The 12,020-nt window shown below is 46.4% G+C and overlaps 1 long non-coding RNA gene across 2 annotated transcripts; it reads left to right on the forward strand.

Moving 5' to 3' along the window:
• Nucleotides 1-1,190: 1,190 nt before the first annotated feature.
• On the forward strand, nucleotides 1,191-11,802 carry LOC148756515 (uncharacterized). 2 transcript variants are annotated; one of them, XR_016022882.1, is made up of 5 exons: nucleotides 1,191-1,255; nucleotides 6,637-6,708; nucleotides 8,635-8,747; nucleotides 10,013-10,106; nucleotides 10,393-11,802. It is a non-coding gene; the product is annotated as an uncharacterized LOC148756515 (long non-coding RNA). The 2 variants fall into 2 exon arrangements; XR_016022883.1 differs by having other exon boundaries at nucleotides 10,954-11,802.
• The last annotated feature ends 218 nt before the right edge of the window (nucleotides 11,803-12,020 follow it).

The following is a 12,020-nucleotide window of genomic DNA, read 5'->3' on the forward strand; positions in this document are numbered from 1 at the left end:
GGGTGCAGGTCTGGGACTGTTCTGGGTGGAAGCTGTTAACTGAGGAAGTTTGAAGAAGCCACATGGTGTTGGGCAGAATCATATAGGAGAGCAGACCAAGTCAGAACCAGGAAGATAAGGCAATGTTTTATCTTTCAGCAGGGCGGAAGCCTGAGTGGGGCCCAAGGTATGAGGTTTCGTTCAGGTGGAGGGTTCAGGATTTTGCTTATAAGTTCATTTGTCCATCCATCCATCCATCCATCCATCCATCCATCCATCCATCCATCCATCCAATAAATATTTATTAAGAGCATATTCCATGCAAGGGGTTTTCCATTCACTGGCAGCACAGTGAACACAAATCTGATAAACTCTCTGTCTTCATGGAGCTTACATTCTGTTGGAGGTAGGCAGACAATAAACAAAAAATATGTGAAATAGATCATGGAGAGACAAATAAGACAGGAGAGGTTGGTGGAGTGGAAGTGTTGCAATGTCATATAGGGTGGCCTGGGACAGTGGGGCGATTGAAATGAATGGAAAATTATATGCCAGGGAAGCCCATTCACATGGTACCGGGCGTGAGCCCCAGGAGTTGCGATGGTCTAGTCAGTCACTTCTGAAAGTAGAAGGGACGGTACAGAAATAATAACTACTATAAAGAGATTGCTACACCTATCTCAAGGACTCATGTGAGTTTGCACCCAGGTGGAAATTACTTTCCATCTTCTCCTCTGTCTCTTGCACTAAGCTGCAGATTTTCTGAGCTGAGGGAATGTCTATCGCATCCTTTCGGCTGGACCGAAAAAAAAAAAAAAAAGTCTCCTAGACAGATGTAAAACAAAATGAGACTGTTGGAGACGTAAACAAATTTCTCTGTCCCTAACTTTCTTCAGGCAGGAAGCAGACTGGCAGTGCTGCTTGCCACTAAGGGCATACTCCTCAACGGAGACTTCTGAAGTGGGCAAGGATGATGGACAGAGGGGACCTCCAGGGGGCAGAACCAGGGTCCCCAGGACTGGAGAGCTATTCTGTAGAACAGAGCTATTCTGTAGAACAGCCCTAGTAGAACAGGGGCCACATTAAAGAACATTGTCTACTCCCAGGTTGCTCCCTTTTCACATTAGCATTTTTTTCTGTGATTCTGTCCCTGTTCCACCATTGTATTTGGGGCGTACATGGGGAAAAACAATTTATCTTTTTTGACTTTTAGGTTCCTGGATCAAGAGGAGCCTCAATGAAATCTGATGTAGATCATGAGTTTCTCGATTTCCAGGTCAGTATTAGGATTGGATAAGATATTTGGAGGGTCTTTGGGACAGAGTGAATATTTGTGACCAAAAGGGCAGAGGGTGGGCATTATCTGTAAATATCCGCTCTCTCCCCTTTTTGTTCATCTCCATGGGGCAAGCATACCTCCCTGCCCTTGACTTTGGGCTTCATTATTTTACCTGTTTTGGCAAATAAGATATTAATGGATGTGACATGAGCAAGGGCTTGATATGTGCTTGTGCTATTGAGCTCGTTGTCTTGCACTTTTGTCATTGCCATGAGAAAAACATGACATGGGCCCAGGAGAAAGAGAGATATGTGGAGCTGCCCTGGATGACCTATAGACCTGGGGCCTGAAGCAAAGCCACCTCAACTGACCCTCAAACATATGGTGAGAAATACTTATTGATGTATGCTACCGTGACATTTGTGGTTGTTACACAGCAGTAGCTGACTAAGACAACCCACAGTAGCAACCTGGAACTCCATGGCTTCCTGAATGGTAGGAAGTGAACAAATAATTGTCTAACAAATTGGGAGTGGGTCAGTGCCAACAGAAAGGAAAAATGATAATATCCTTGGGATAAATTGAGTAAGTTCTGCTGCCTGACTTGAAAACACAGCGTGAGTAGTGCGTCCTGGGAAAGGTGGGAAGCTGTACAGAAGCAAGTGTACCTCAAAGTCTCCCATGCTGGTCAAAGGAAAGGAATAAAGAGTCAGTTGAGGTTGTTGAGGTGAATGGGTTTATAGACTGAGGTTGCCCAGGAATTCTCAGTGTATATATACAGTGTGCATACTTAATGTTTGATATATTTGTTATACAGTAATTTTCTGATAATTAAACTTCTTAATATAACTTTGTGGTAAGAGTGCTTTTCCCACATTCCAGAGATTACCAGGAGTCTGACTTTTTTTTTTTTTAAAAAATCTTGTATTGTATATATTTTTAGAATGAGGTAGAGTAAAAATAAATAGATTAACCAGGAGTGTTGGGAAAGGGGGTTGGGTGGGAAAGAAAAAAATGCCATTCAGAAATAGACCATGAAATTAATTACCTGGATAAACCAATGTAAAAAAAAATTATTGTTTAAGACAGGGGTCATAAACTCAAATAACTTAGGGGCCAGGCAGGTGACATAAACAAGTGAAGCAGGCTGGTTGGGGACCGTAGTGATACGGAGAGTGTGTGCCCTATCCAAGGAGGGCAGCTGTGACTTGGTTCCCTCCAACTGTTGCCATGTGGAAATGGGGTCTAGTGTTGCCAAGTTTTCTGAGTTGTCTTGAGAAGCAGGGCTGCCATGTGTGCCTGTGCCAGTTCTCCACTACACAAGAGTGCTCAGCTGATAGGGTGACTAGAGACTGAAATACAGTCTGAGCTGTACGTACCAAGCCCTGGGCCAGGGCACATGACTTGGGGAGCAGGGGTGGGCTGGATTTCAGCCCTCTCTCACCCCTTTCATCCTACCTTTGTGTAGTGAACAATCATGGTAGAGGCTGAAGGATCCCACTGCCACCGTGGAACTCCTCCTTATCCCTGCCCTGGGCAGCCCAGGTATGGGCATGCTTCCCAGGCTTACCAATTAGATGCTCCTTCCCAGGACCTGGAGTCTTGCATGAGTGACAATAGCACAGAGATGGAGAGATCACATGGGGTGGCCTCAGCTGTGTTTAGGTGTGTTTGCATGGTGGTTGATAACAGCATTTTTGAAAAACCTGAGCTGCCAAACAAAACTCATTGGCATGCTGACTGAGCCAGCGGGTCTCCAGCTAGCCACCTCTGGATTATTTCCTCCAAGTGCAGGAGGGGATGATGAGTGTACTCACCTGTTTTTAGTAACCTTTGCATGAGCATAGGTTTCTGCTTCATGAAGTTCCCCTAAATTTTGTTTTGCCAAAGTGGGCATCGTAACACCAAGCAGGGAAAAGCTCCTTTCCCAGATGGTTTGCATTCGATCCCAGGTGTACTAGAGCTGGGTCCTGGAGTGTACCAGCTCTATGATCTTGGTCAAGTTTCCGTCATGCTGACTCTTAACTTCCTTGTCTATTAAATGGGAATTTGGGTGCTGCTCCTTCTTGCCTCCTATGGACACTATAAGGATCAAATCTAATGAGATGACGTGTGAGAAAGCACTTTGCAAAGCTCTGACACACCATGTAAACATAAGGTTTTATTAATACAGCTGCTGAGACATGAGAAGTCATATTGCTGATGTTTTAGCCAGAGATGGGGGAATTGGGCATGGAGCAGGCATTTTGATTAGGATCTAAATGCTGATAAAAGGACTTTGTAACTAACTCACTGCTGTCCCAGGCTACCCACACTGTCCACGGCTGCAGATCTGTGTCTTTCCCCTAACAATAAATATTTGTATCGCACCTTAACATTATTTAATTTGACCCTCACAACAGTTGCTGTGGGGTATGGATTATTCTTCCCTTTCGTTGATGAGGAAATTGAGGCTCAGGGAGCCAAAGTTTTTACGCAGCTGGCAAGGAGCCGAATTTGAGAGTGAATCCAGGTCTTCCCATTGTGGGACTTCTAGTTCACAGTCCCTCCTAATTGTCTCCTGGAACCATCAGAGGAGGCCAACCTGGAGTTCAGCAGCCATCAATGACAGTAAAGGCTTCTGTGAAGTGCTCAGGGCTTAGGAAGGAATCAGTAAATGTCTGGCCAGTGGAGAAGCCTCAGCCCAGAATGCCTTCTCCCCATCTTTTGGAAACAGCAGCTTCTACTTCCAACTTTTGGGGGAACTGCCTCCTTCTCTACTCAGTGTCCTTCTATGTGAAGCTGCCTCTGCATGCCAGAGAGGGGCATGCAATTTAATTTCCACCAGTATGATACATGCTCCCAACCATTTCCTCTTGGGAGGGTACATGCAGGGATGAAGGGAAGTTGTAGCTGGGTCATCCCAAGGCTAAGCCTAGTAGTCCAGCAGTTCTGAGAATCACCCAGAAGACTTGTTAAACACAGAATACTGAGCCCACCCTCAGAATATCTGATTCAGAAGGTCTGGGATGGGGCCTGAGGATTTGCATTGAACAAGTTCCCAGGTGATGCTGTCGCTCAGAGGACCACATTTAGACCTTCTGCATCAGGGGACACATGGCAATGTCTAGAGACCTTTTTGATTTTCACAACTGGAGGGCTTCTATTTGCACCTAGTGGGTAGAGGTCAGGGATGCTGCTTAACATCGTACATTGTACAGGACGGCCCTTACAACAGGGGATTGTCTCACCCAAAATGGCAGTAGTGCCCAGGTTGAGAAACCTTGCTCTAGAGGAGTGGTTTAAATGCTCCTGCGCTGAGGTCCCAGAGATGCCTGGACCCTGCCTCTCTCCAAGCTCTTCCATGGAGCCTGTGGTTACCCCAGTATCCTAGTATCCTTCCAAATGTTCCTTCTTTTACTTAATCAGATTTGATTGTTTTTTATTGGGGGAGGAGAACAGGACTTTGTTGGGGAACAGTGTGTACTTCCAGGACTTTTTTTTTTCCCCCCAAGTCAAGTTGTTATCCGTTCAGTCTTAGTTGTGGAGGGCACAGCTCAGCTCCAGGTCCAGTTGCTGTTGCTAGTTGCAGGGGGCACAGCCCACCATCCCTTGCGGGAGTCTAACCTGCAACCTTGTGGTTGAGAGGACACGCTCCAACCAACTGAGCCATCCGGGAGCTCAGCGGCAGCTCAGCTCAAGGTGCTGTGTTCAATCTTAGTTGCAGGGGGCGCTGCCCACCATCCCTTGTGGGACTAGAGGAATTGAACTGGCAACCTTGTGGTTGAGAGCCCACTGGCCCATATGGGAATCGAACTGGCAGCCTTCAGAGTTAGGAGCATAGAGCTCTAACCGCCTGAGCCACCCGGCCGGCCCCAGATTTGATTTTTGTTATCTGCAACCAAAGATCCAGTAGAGATTTAACGATTTGAGAGGAGTCAGGCGGGTGACATACTCGTCTAAACCACATGAACTTATTTCCTTTCTTCCTATGGCTCTCTTCCCTCCATTTAAGCGCTGTATACTGTTCCATGTTGCATATATACCACCATTTGTCTATCTATTCTTCTTTTCTTGAGCGCTTCGGTCATGTCCTTCTTTCCTTTTCTTTTTCTTGTTATCAACAATGCCACAATGAACACTCAAGTATAAATGCTTGTGTAAGAGTTTCCCTAAGGTTCATAACCAGATGTGAATTTGCTGGGTCATGCCATTTGATACCTTCAGTTTTACTGAATATTGATAAATCACTCTCCAAGTCGCTTGTGTCAATTCATACTCCCACCAGTGTGTATCGATATTTCCCCACGTCCTCGTTAACATTCAGTGTAGACAGATGTGTTAATTTTTGAAACCTGGTGAGTGACTCATTGTTTTAATTTGCATTTTCCTGATCATTAGTGTTGTTAATCATATTTTATATGCCAATTGCTCACTGGGGTTTTCCTTTTTGGAGATTGCGATTCACATTCTTTGCCCTTTTCTGTTTTATTTTTGCTTTTTTCTTGCTTAATTTCTTAGTGATTTGTAGATGATATTATATATTCTGGGTCGCAGTCTATTATCATTCATGTGACTTTGCCGTTTAACTTTGTTTATGGTATCATTTGTTGCATAGAACTTTAAAATTTTATTTTGGTCAAATGTATTAATTTTTTTTCTTTTAGGATGATTTTTCCCCCCCAACCTGTTGTAAGGATCTTTCTATTTGCCAATTAATAAAGATATTCTCCTCTATTTTTTCTTAAACGTAAAGCTTTTAAACAAATCTAGTCTTTAATCCATCTGGAATTTATTTCTATTTGTAGAGTGGGTCAGGAATCTCATTTTTGTTTTTCCGTGTTGGTAGCCAGTTGTTGGCCCAGCACCAATTATTGAACAACCCATCTTCTCCCCATTGATCTATAATGACACCATTGCATGTAGTTTGTTTCCATTTATGTGCAAGTCTGTTTCTGGGGTCTCCATTTGTTCTACTGGTCTATTTGTTAGTTTCTGTACCAATACCACACTGATCATGACACTGTCAAGTGTGTAGATGTCTGGCGCAGAAGTGGATAGGAAACCTTCATTTCCCCTCCCTCCTTCTGAGGGTTCCTTGTTGTTACCACCAGGAATGTATACTTCTTGGCTTAGTTTCCTTCAGCCCCTGACCTTGTGCCCTAAACAAGACAAGAGAATTGCTGTACTGAATTCTGGGATCCACTTTGTCACAAGTAGTTTTCTTATACACATGACTCCAGCTCCGGACACATAATGGCACTCAGTAAATATTTGCAGAAACTGAATGAAAATGCCTAGAGAGACCAAATGCCCCAAGCAGGGTCTGTCTGTGAATTTCTCTCCTTGCAGCACCAGAAATAGCACCATGTTTATTCATTCAATATGTGTTTGTGCAGTTCCTACTATGTTCCTGGTAAACCAGTGAGACACGGCCTCAGCCTTCCTGGAGACAGACATTCAGCAAATTGGTATGTAATTACACACTGCAAAAGCGCTATAAAAAAGAAAACTGGACTCTTAAGAGAGAATGATGTTATTGGAGGGTCAAGGAAGCCCTTTCTGAGGAAGTGACGTAGGAGTTCAGGATGAGTAAGGCCGAGTTAGGCCAAGATAAAAGAGGATTGTTCTAGACAAAGGGAACAATATGTGCAAAGGTCCTGAGGTGGAAAAAAACTAGATGTGTAATAGTGGTGCTTCTCATGCTTTAATGTGCAGTTGGGGATATTATTAAAAGACAGATTCTGACTCAGCAGGTCTGGGATGGCGCTGAACTCCCGAATTTCCAAATAGCTCCCAGGTGCAGCTGGTGCTGCTGGTTTGAGGCTGTAGCTCACACTTAGGGTAGCACTGTGTTAGAGGAACCGAGAGGTTTGTGAAGATGTGACAGAGCATGGTGAGGAAGGATGAGGGTGAGGAGATGGGCCTGAGACCAGATCATGCAGGATCTTTGGGACCACCTTCCAAATGCAAGGAGGAGAGTCACACAGTCCGATCTGGTGTGGGGACAGAGTCCCAGAGAGCAGTTTCCAGGCCCTCGGCCTCACATGGAAAGGTGCTGGCTCGGGTAGTGTATGGCCATTGGCTGTGACTGGTTGGCCATCAGCTATAACCAGTTAGCCAGTTGGCCACTGATATAACTGCCGTGGCTACGTTGGTTGGTTGGTTGGCAGAGAACCGGCTGGCGGATTGCGGATCGGGTGGATCTTACTTGCTGTGTCTTGCCTGGCTGCCAGTGAGACTGGGGTGCAGGAAGACCCCTTGTTGGGGTACTGGCGGATGTTTGCTTTTGTGTCTCCAACCCAGCCATCAGCGAGAATATAGTGGTATGACACCCGTATCTATGGCTCTGTGGGTGTTCCTTTTTGGCCTCACCATAGCCTGCGTTCTTATGCGGGGAACGGGATCAGAGTCCCAGCATGACATCTGGCAATTGATAAAATGCTTCTTAGAAAATTGTAATGCTCTGTAACATTGCTGAGAATGGTAATGGTTGAATCAGACACACTCTTGGGAGTTTACAATCCCGGGCTTATTCCTTGATGCCAGAGAACCCTAAGAACCAAGAGATTGCTAGGGTGTCTAAAGTAGTGGCTGGTAACCCTGCAGCCAGAGGTCCACCCTGCCGCCCATCTCCCCTCCTGTCCACCCTCAGATCTGCTGCTGTGTTTGCAAAGGAGGCAGCGTGGTGTGCTGGGGAGAGGAGCCTGAAGACTCAGGGGGAAAGCTCAGCCCCACTACTTGCCACCTGGGTATCTGCCTGTCCTTGGGCACACCCTCAATCGGCCCAAGCCTCAGTTTCCTCATCTGTAAAATGGAGATGCATAAACCTTCCCAGCAGCAGTCATTGGGAAGATTGGAGATAATGCACAATAAACATGGCCATTCAGTAAACTAGATGTGTTTTTCCTGATTCCTACTGTGTTTCCTGAAACTAAGATCAGGTCTTATATTAATTTTTGCTCCAAAAGTTGCATTAGGGCTTATGTTCAGGGGATGTCCTCCTGAAAAATCATGCTAGGGCTTATTTTCTGGGTAGGTCTTATTTTCGGGGAAACACGGTATTGCTAAATCCCAAGCCCAGGAAATGCTCACAATACGCCACCTTCTGCACAAAGTTCAAGGACTTGAGACTGTCAGGATTGTCTTTATCTTGAAATGCCTCTCCACGTGGAGAGTATTCCCTTGTCTTAAGCAAACCAGCAGCATCTTGGGTTAGACTGGCAGAATATAGGCCCCCCCCCAAAAAAAAAAAAAAAAGTGAATATTTTCTTTTTAGAAAATAAAATTTCCCATAGAAAAAAAATGAGCTAGGTTCTCCTGCGCAGGTCTGTGCTGACCTTTTCCTCCCTCTCTTCTGTCTGTCTGTCTGTCTCTGTGTTTCTACTCAACAACAGGATGTCCTCCTTCTCCCCCTCCTCTGGCTGCAAACAACCCGGAGCCACTCTGTCTGCCACGCTGCGCTCTGTTTAAAGGAACAGACACCCATTTCTCACAGAAGAACCATTAGGTAAACAATAATATATTTTTTTAAGCCCAGAAAGTGGCTCAACATACCCAGTGTGGAGTGGATGTCTCTTGCATTCCCTAGCTAGTTTCAGGACAAAGGTCTCCAGAGAAAGGATGCTTCTTTTCTTTTCTTTAAAAGAGTAAAAGAGGACAACAGGAAACCTTGGCTAAGAGGGGCTGGGAGGCCTGAGGCCAGCAGACAGGAGACTTGTCTTGGTCTAAAGAGCCCCAGGAGGCTGCTGCTGGCCACCCCTGGCTAGAGTGGGCAGGAGAAGATGGCTTTCACTCTGATACACCCTGTCCCCCAAATGCACCTTCTGTTTGCTGAGCTCTCTAGCACTGTGCAAAGGCCCCCCCATGATGTGACCTCACTGTACCCTCCTAATGACACCCAGAGTTAAGCATGATTACCCCCACTTCACATGAGGAAACTGAGTCCTAGAGGATGAAGGAACTTTTCCAAGGTCACACAGTTTTAAATTCATGTCAGGACTCAAAGCCAAGACTCCAAAGTTCATTACCAAACCACGTTCAACATTGACTTCCTGGATCCCAGCTTTTTGAAGAAATTGATCTCACCCTATAGTCTTGCAAGAGAAGAAAGGACACTTTTTCTATATCTGGGGGCAGGATCTGGAGCAATGAGCTGCTCCGGGTAATGGGTGGGGTCAGGGATAGGGCCGAGGTCGCCAGGGTCCTGAATCAAATACGCAATGCTGGTAGCTTCAATAAAAGAAAAATCCAAAAAACAAGATGCAGTCAGCACCTTCATCTCCTCGCGTGGGTGCTCCACTCTGAGACTCCAGTGAACGCTTCCCTCCCGCCACGCTCTGTCTTTTAGCACCGTCTCCACAGCTGCCATCCATGGAGGCCGATGGCTGTGCACTCATGTTCCCATCTGTCTGTAACAACAGAGACATAATTACCAGAAAAATAAAGCCACGGAATGGGTTTCTGAAACCCAGTAAAAGAAAATGTTTTGGGCTTCTTCAAAATATAGCGACTATCCCCTGATGGGGATACATCCACTGGGAGAAGCGGTGTGGGGGGAAGGGTAGAATGCCTCTGCCTTTTGGTGAAGGCAGACCTGGATTTGAGACCAGTGGGTCCATGAGAAACCCCTTCCCGCTTATGATCCTTGTTTCTTCATCGGTCACACCTGGTTGATGTGGGGAAGGAAGGAGAGGTTGTGATGGCTTCTCTATGCTCTGTCTTCTTTTAATCTCACGGCAACCCACGGAGGGGCAGCATTATTATTTTTACCAGGAGGAAAGTGAGGCTCCAGGAAGTTCACCAGGTTGCCCGAGGTTGGCCTGCCTCCCACGAGAATGTTCTTCACCAAACCGCTAGGCTACACAAGGTATGTGACTAGAATGTACTGGGCACACCATATGCTCAATCAGTTTGATTCATGGCCTTGATTCCTTGTCTCCAAGGGACAAAGAGCATATTAAAGACAGAAGCCCAGGCCGCCACCCTTTGGAGGCTAGACCAAGGGCTCTTAAGCTTTGGTGAAGACAATGGAGGTTTCAGGGCTTCGTCCCCCTTATCTCCCCTCCGCCCCCATAAAATGAGACCTAGGGTGAAATCTGATCATCAGAATGGAGCTAAATGTTGTCATTGTTATAAATTATTCCCTCCCCAAGGAGACAGGGGATCATCAAATTCTTTCCCTGGCCTGGAGGAAGAAGGGACAGGAGAACACAGCAGGGGACAGTGTTCATGCCAGAAAAACAATGCATCGTTAGTGACGACATCAAGAACGGGAGGGCATGCAGTGCTTGCCATGGGCAGGAGCCGTGCCAAGTATTTCACAGCCGTTTGCTTCTTCCAACGTAATAGTGATGCTGTGGAGAGTGTGACGACTGTTTCCCCTCCATAGCCACTCTTTGCCCTTCTGTCTTTGCTGGGAGACTGGACTCCTACAGACAACATTACCCGAATTTGTTTCAAAAGCTAGCAGGACATCAGAGGCCAAGAAGAGAGAGGTTGGGGTATCTCCTCCTACTCCCTTCGTGCCACCGCTCGTTGTCCCTTGGCAGCGATGGCTCCTATGTCTCCATCTCTTACCTGGGCTTCGGGCCTGGGGGAGGTAACAGCCTCCTTCCTTCACAAATTTCTCTTCAAATCTCCCTGCCGGTTATGCCTTCTGTTCCCGGCAGCCCCCTGCATGAATCCTGCCAAGTATTTCTTTTTCCATTTCGCAGAGAAGGCCAGGGCCCAGGATTACAGATCTTGCCAAGGCCAAACTCGAGTCTTCCCAAATCTACCACCCAGAGAGGCTGGAAATCAGGATGGACTGACCTGGAGCTGCATGGAGATCCCAGATGTTGCTTCTGCAGCAGACTCATGGGTCAGGGAGGGAGAGTTGGGGAGCATGTGCAGTGGGAAGTCGGCTTCTCTGGCCATGCGTCCTCCCTGTGCATAGCCTGCACTGAGCACAGATCAAATTGCTCTGCCTGACCCATGGATTCCCACATGAATGGGCCCCGCAGCTATTTATTTCCTTCCTCCATGAAGCAGAAGTACTATTGGGCACAGGGAGAGTGAACAAACACCACGTTCTGCTGCCCACAGCCATTACTGTTACTGCTTATGTTGTTAAATGTTTTAAAGCAGTTTCACATTTACAAAGAGTTTTCCTCTTGCTCCTCCACCCTCTTCTTCTCTGCCTTGTGGCTAAGCAGGGAGACGGCTGGGCCCTATGTCCCCAACCCACTTTCCAGATGGGGACACGGAGGCTCCAAGAGATGCAGAGCTGGCCTGGAGGGCAGCAGCTGTTCTGGGGGTTTAGCCCCAATAGGACCTGTATCCTGAGCCACCAGCCAAGATGAAACATGAACCTGGCAAGAAAAACCTAAAGCTTTGACAGGGACAAGAAGACAGGAAAGAGGAGAAGGGGGGAAAATGTAGTAATATATCAGACCCTCATTGTATGTGCTTCATCACCGTATACCATTGCACCCATTGTCTAGATGAGAAAACAGAGACTTGGAGGAGCTAAGCGCCTTGGGACTGCCATATAATATGTGCTGAATAAATATGTGTTGACTGAATAGAGTAAGTAACTTTACCCAGTTCATCAGTAGTGGAGCTGGAATTGAAATTTAAGTCTGTTTGACCCCAAAGCTTTGTGTTTGTGTCAGGAATAAAAAACAAACAAACAAACAAACAAACAAACAAAACAAGGAAAGGATGGAGGACTGAGAAAAGCAAGAGAAAGCTACTAGATGCTAGACTAGAAGCTCTAGGGGCGGTGCTAGAGCATTGCTGT

Source organism: Rhinolophus sinicus, chromosome 12 (assembly GCF_057876585.1).
Source record: "Rhinolophus sinicus isolate RSI-liver-muscle chromosome 12, RSI-T2T, whole genome shotgun sequence".
NCBI classification, from domain to species: domain Eukaryota; kingdom Metazoa; phylum Chordata; class Mammalia; order Chiroptera; family Rhinolophidae; genus Rhinolophus; species Rhinolophus sinicus.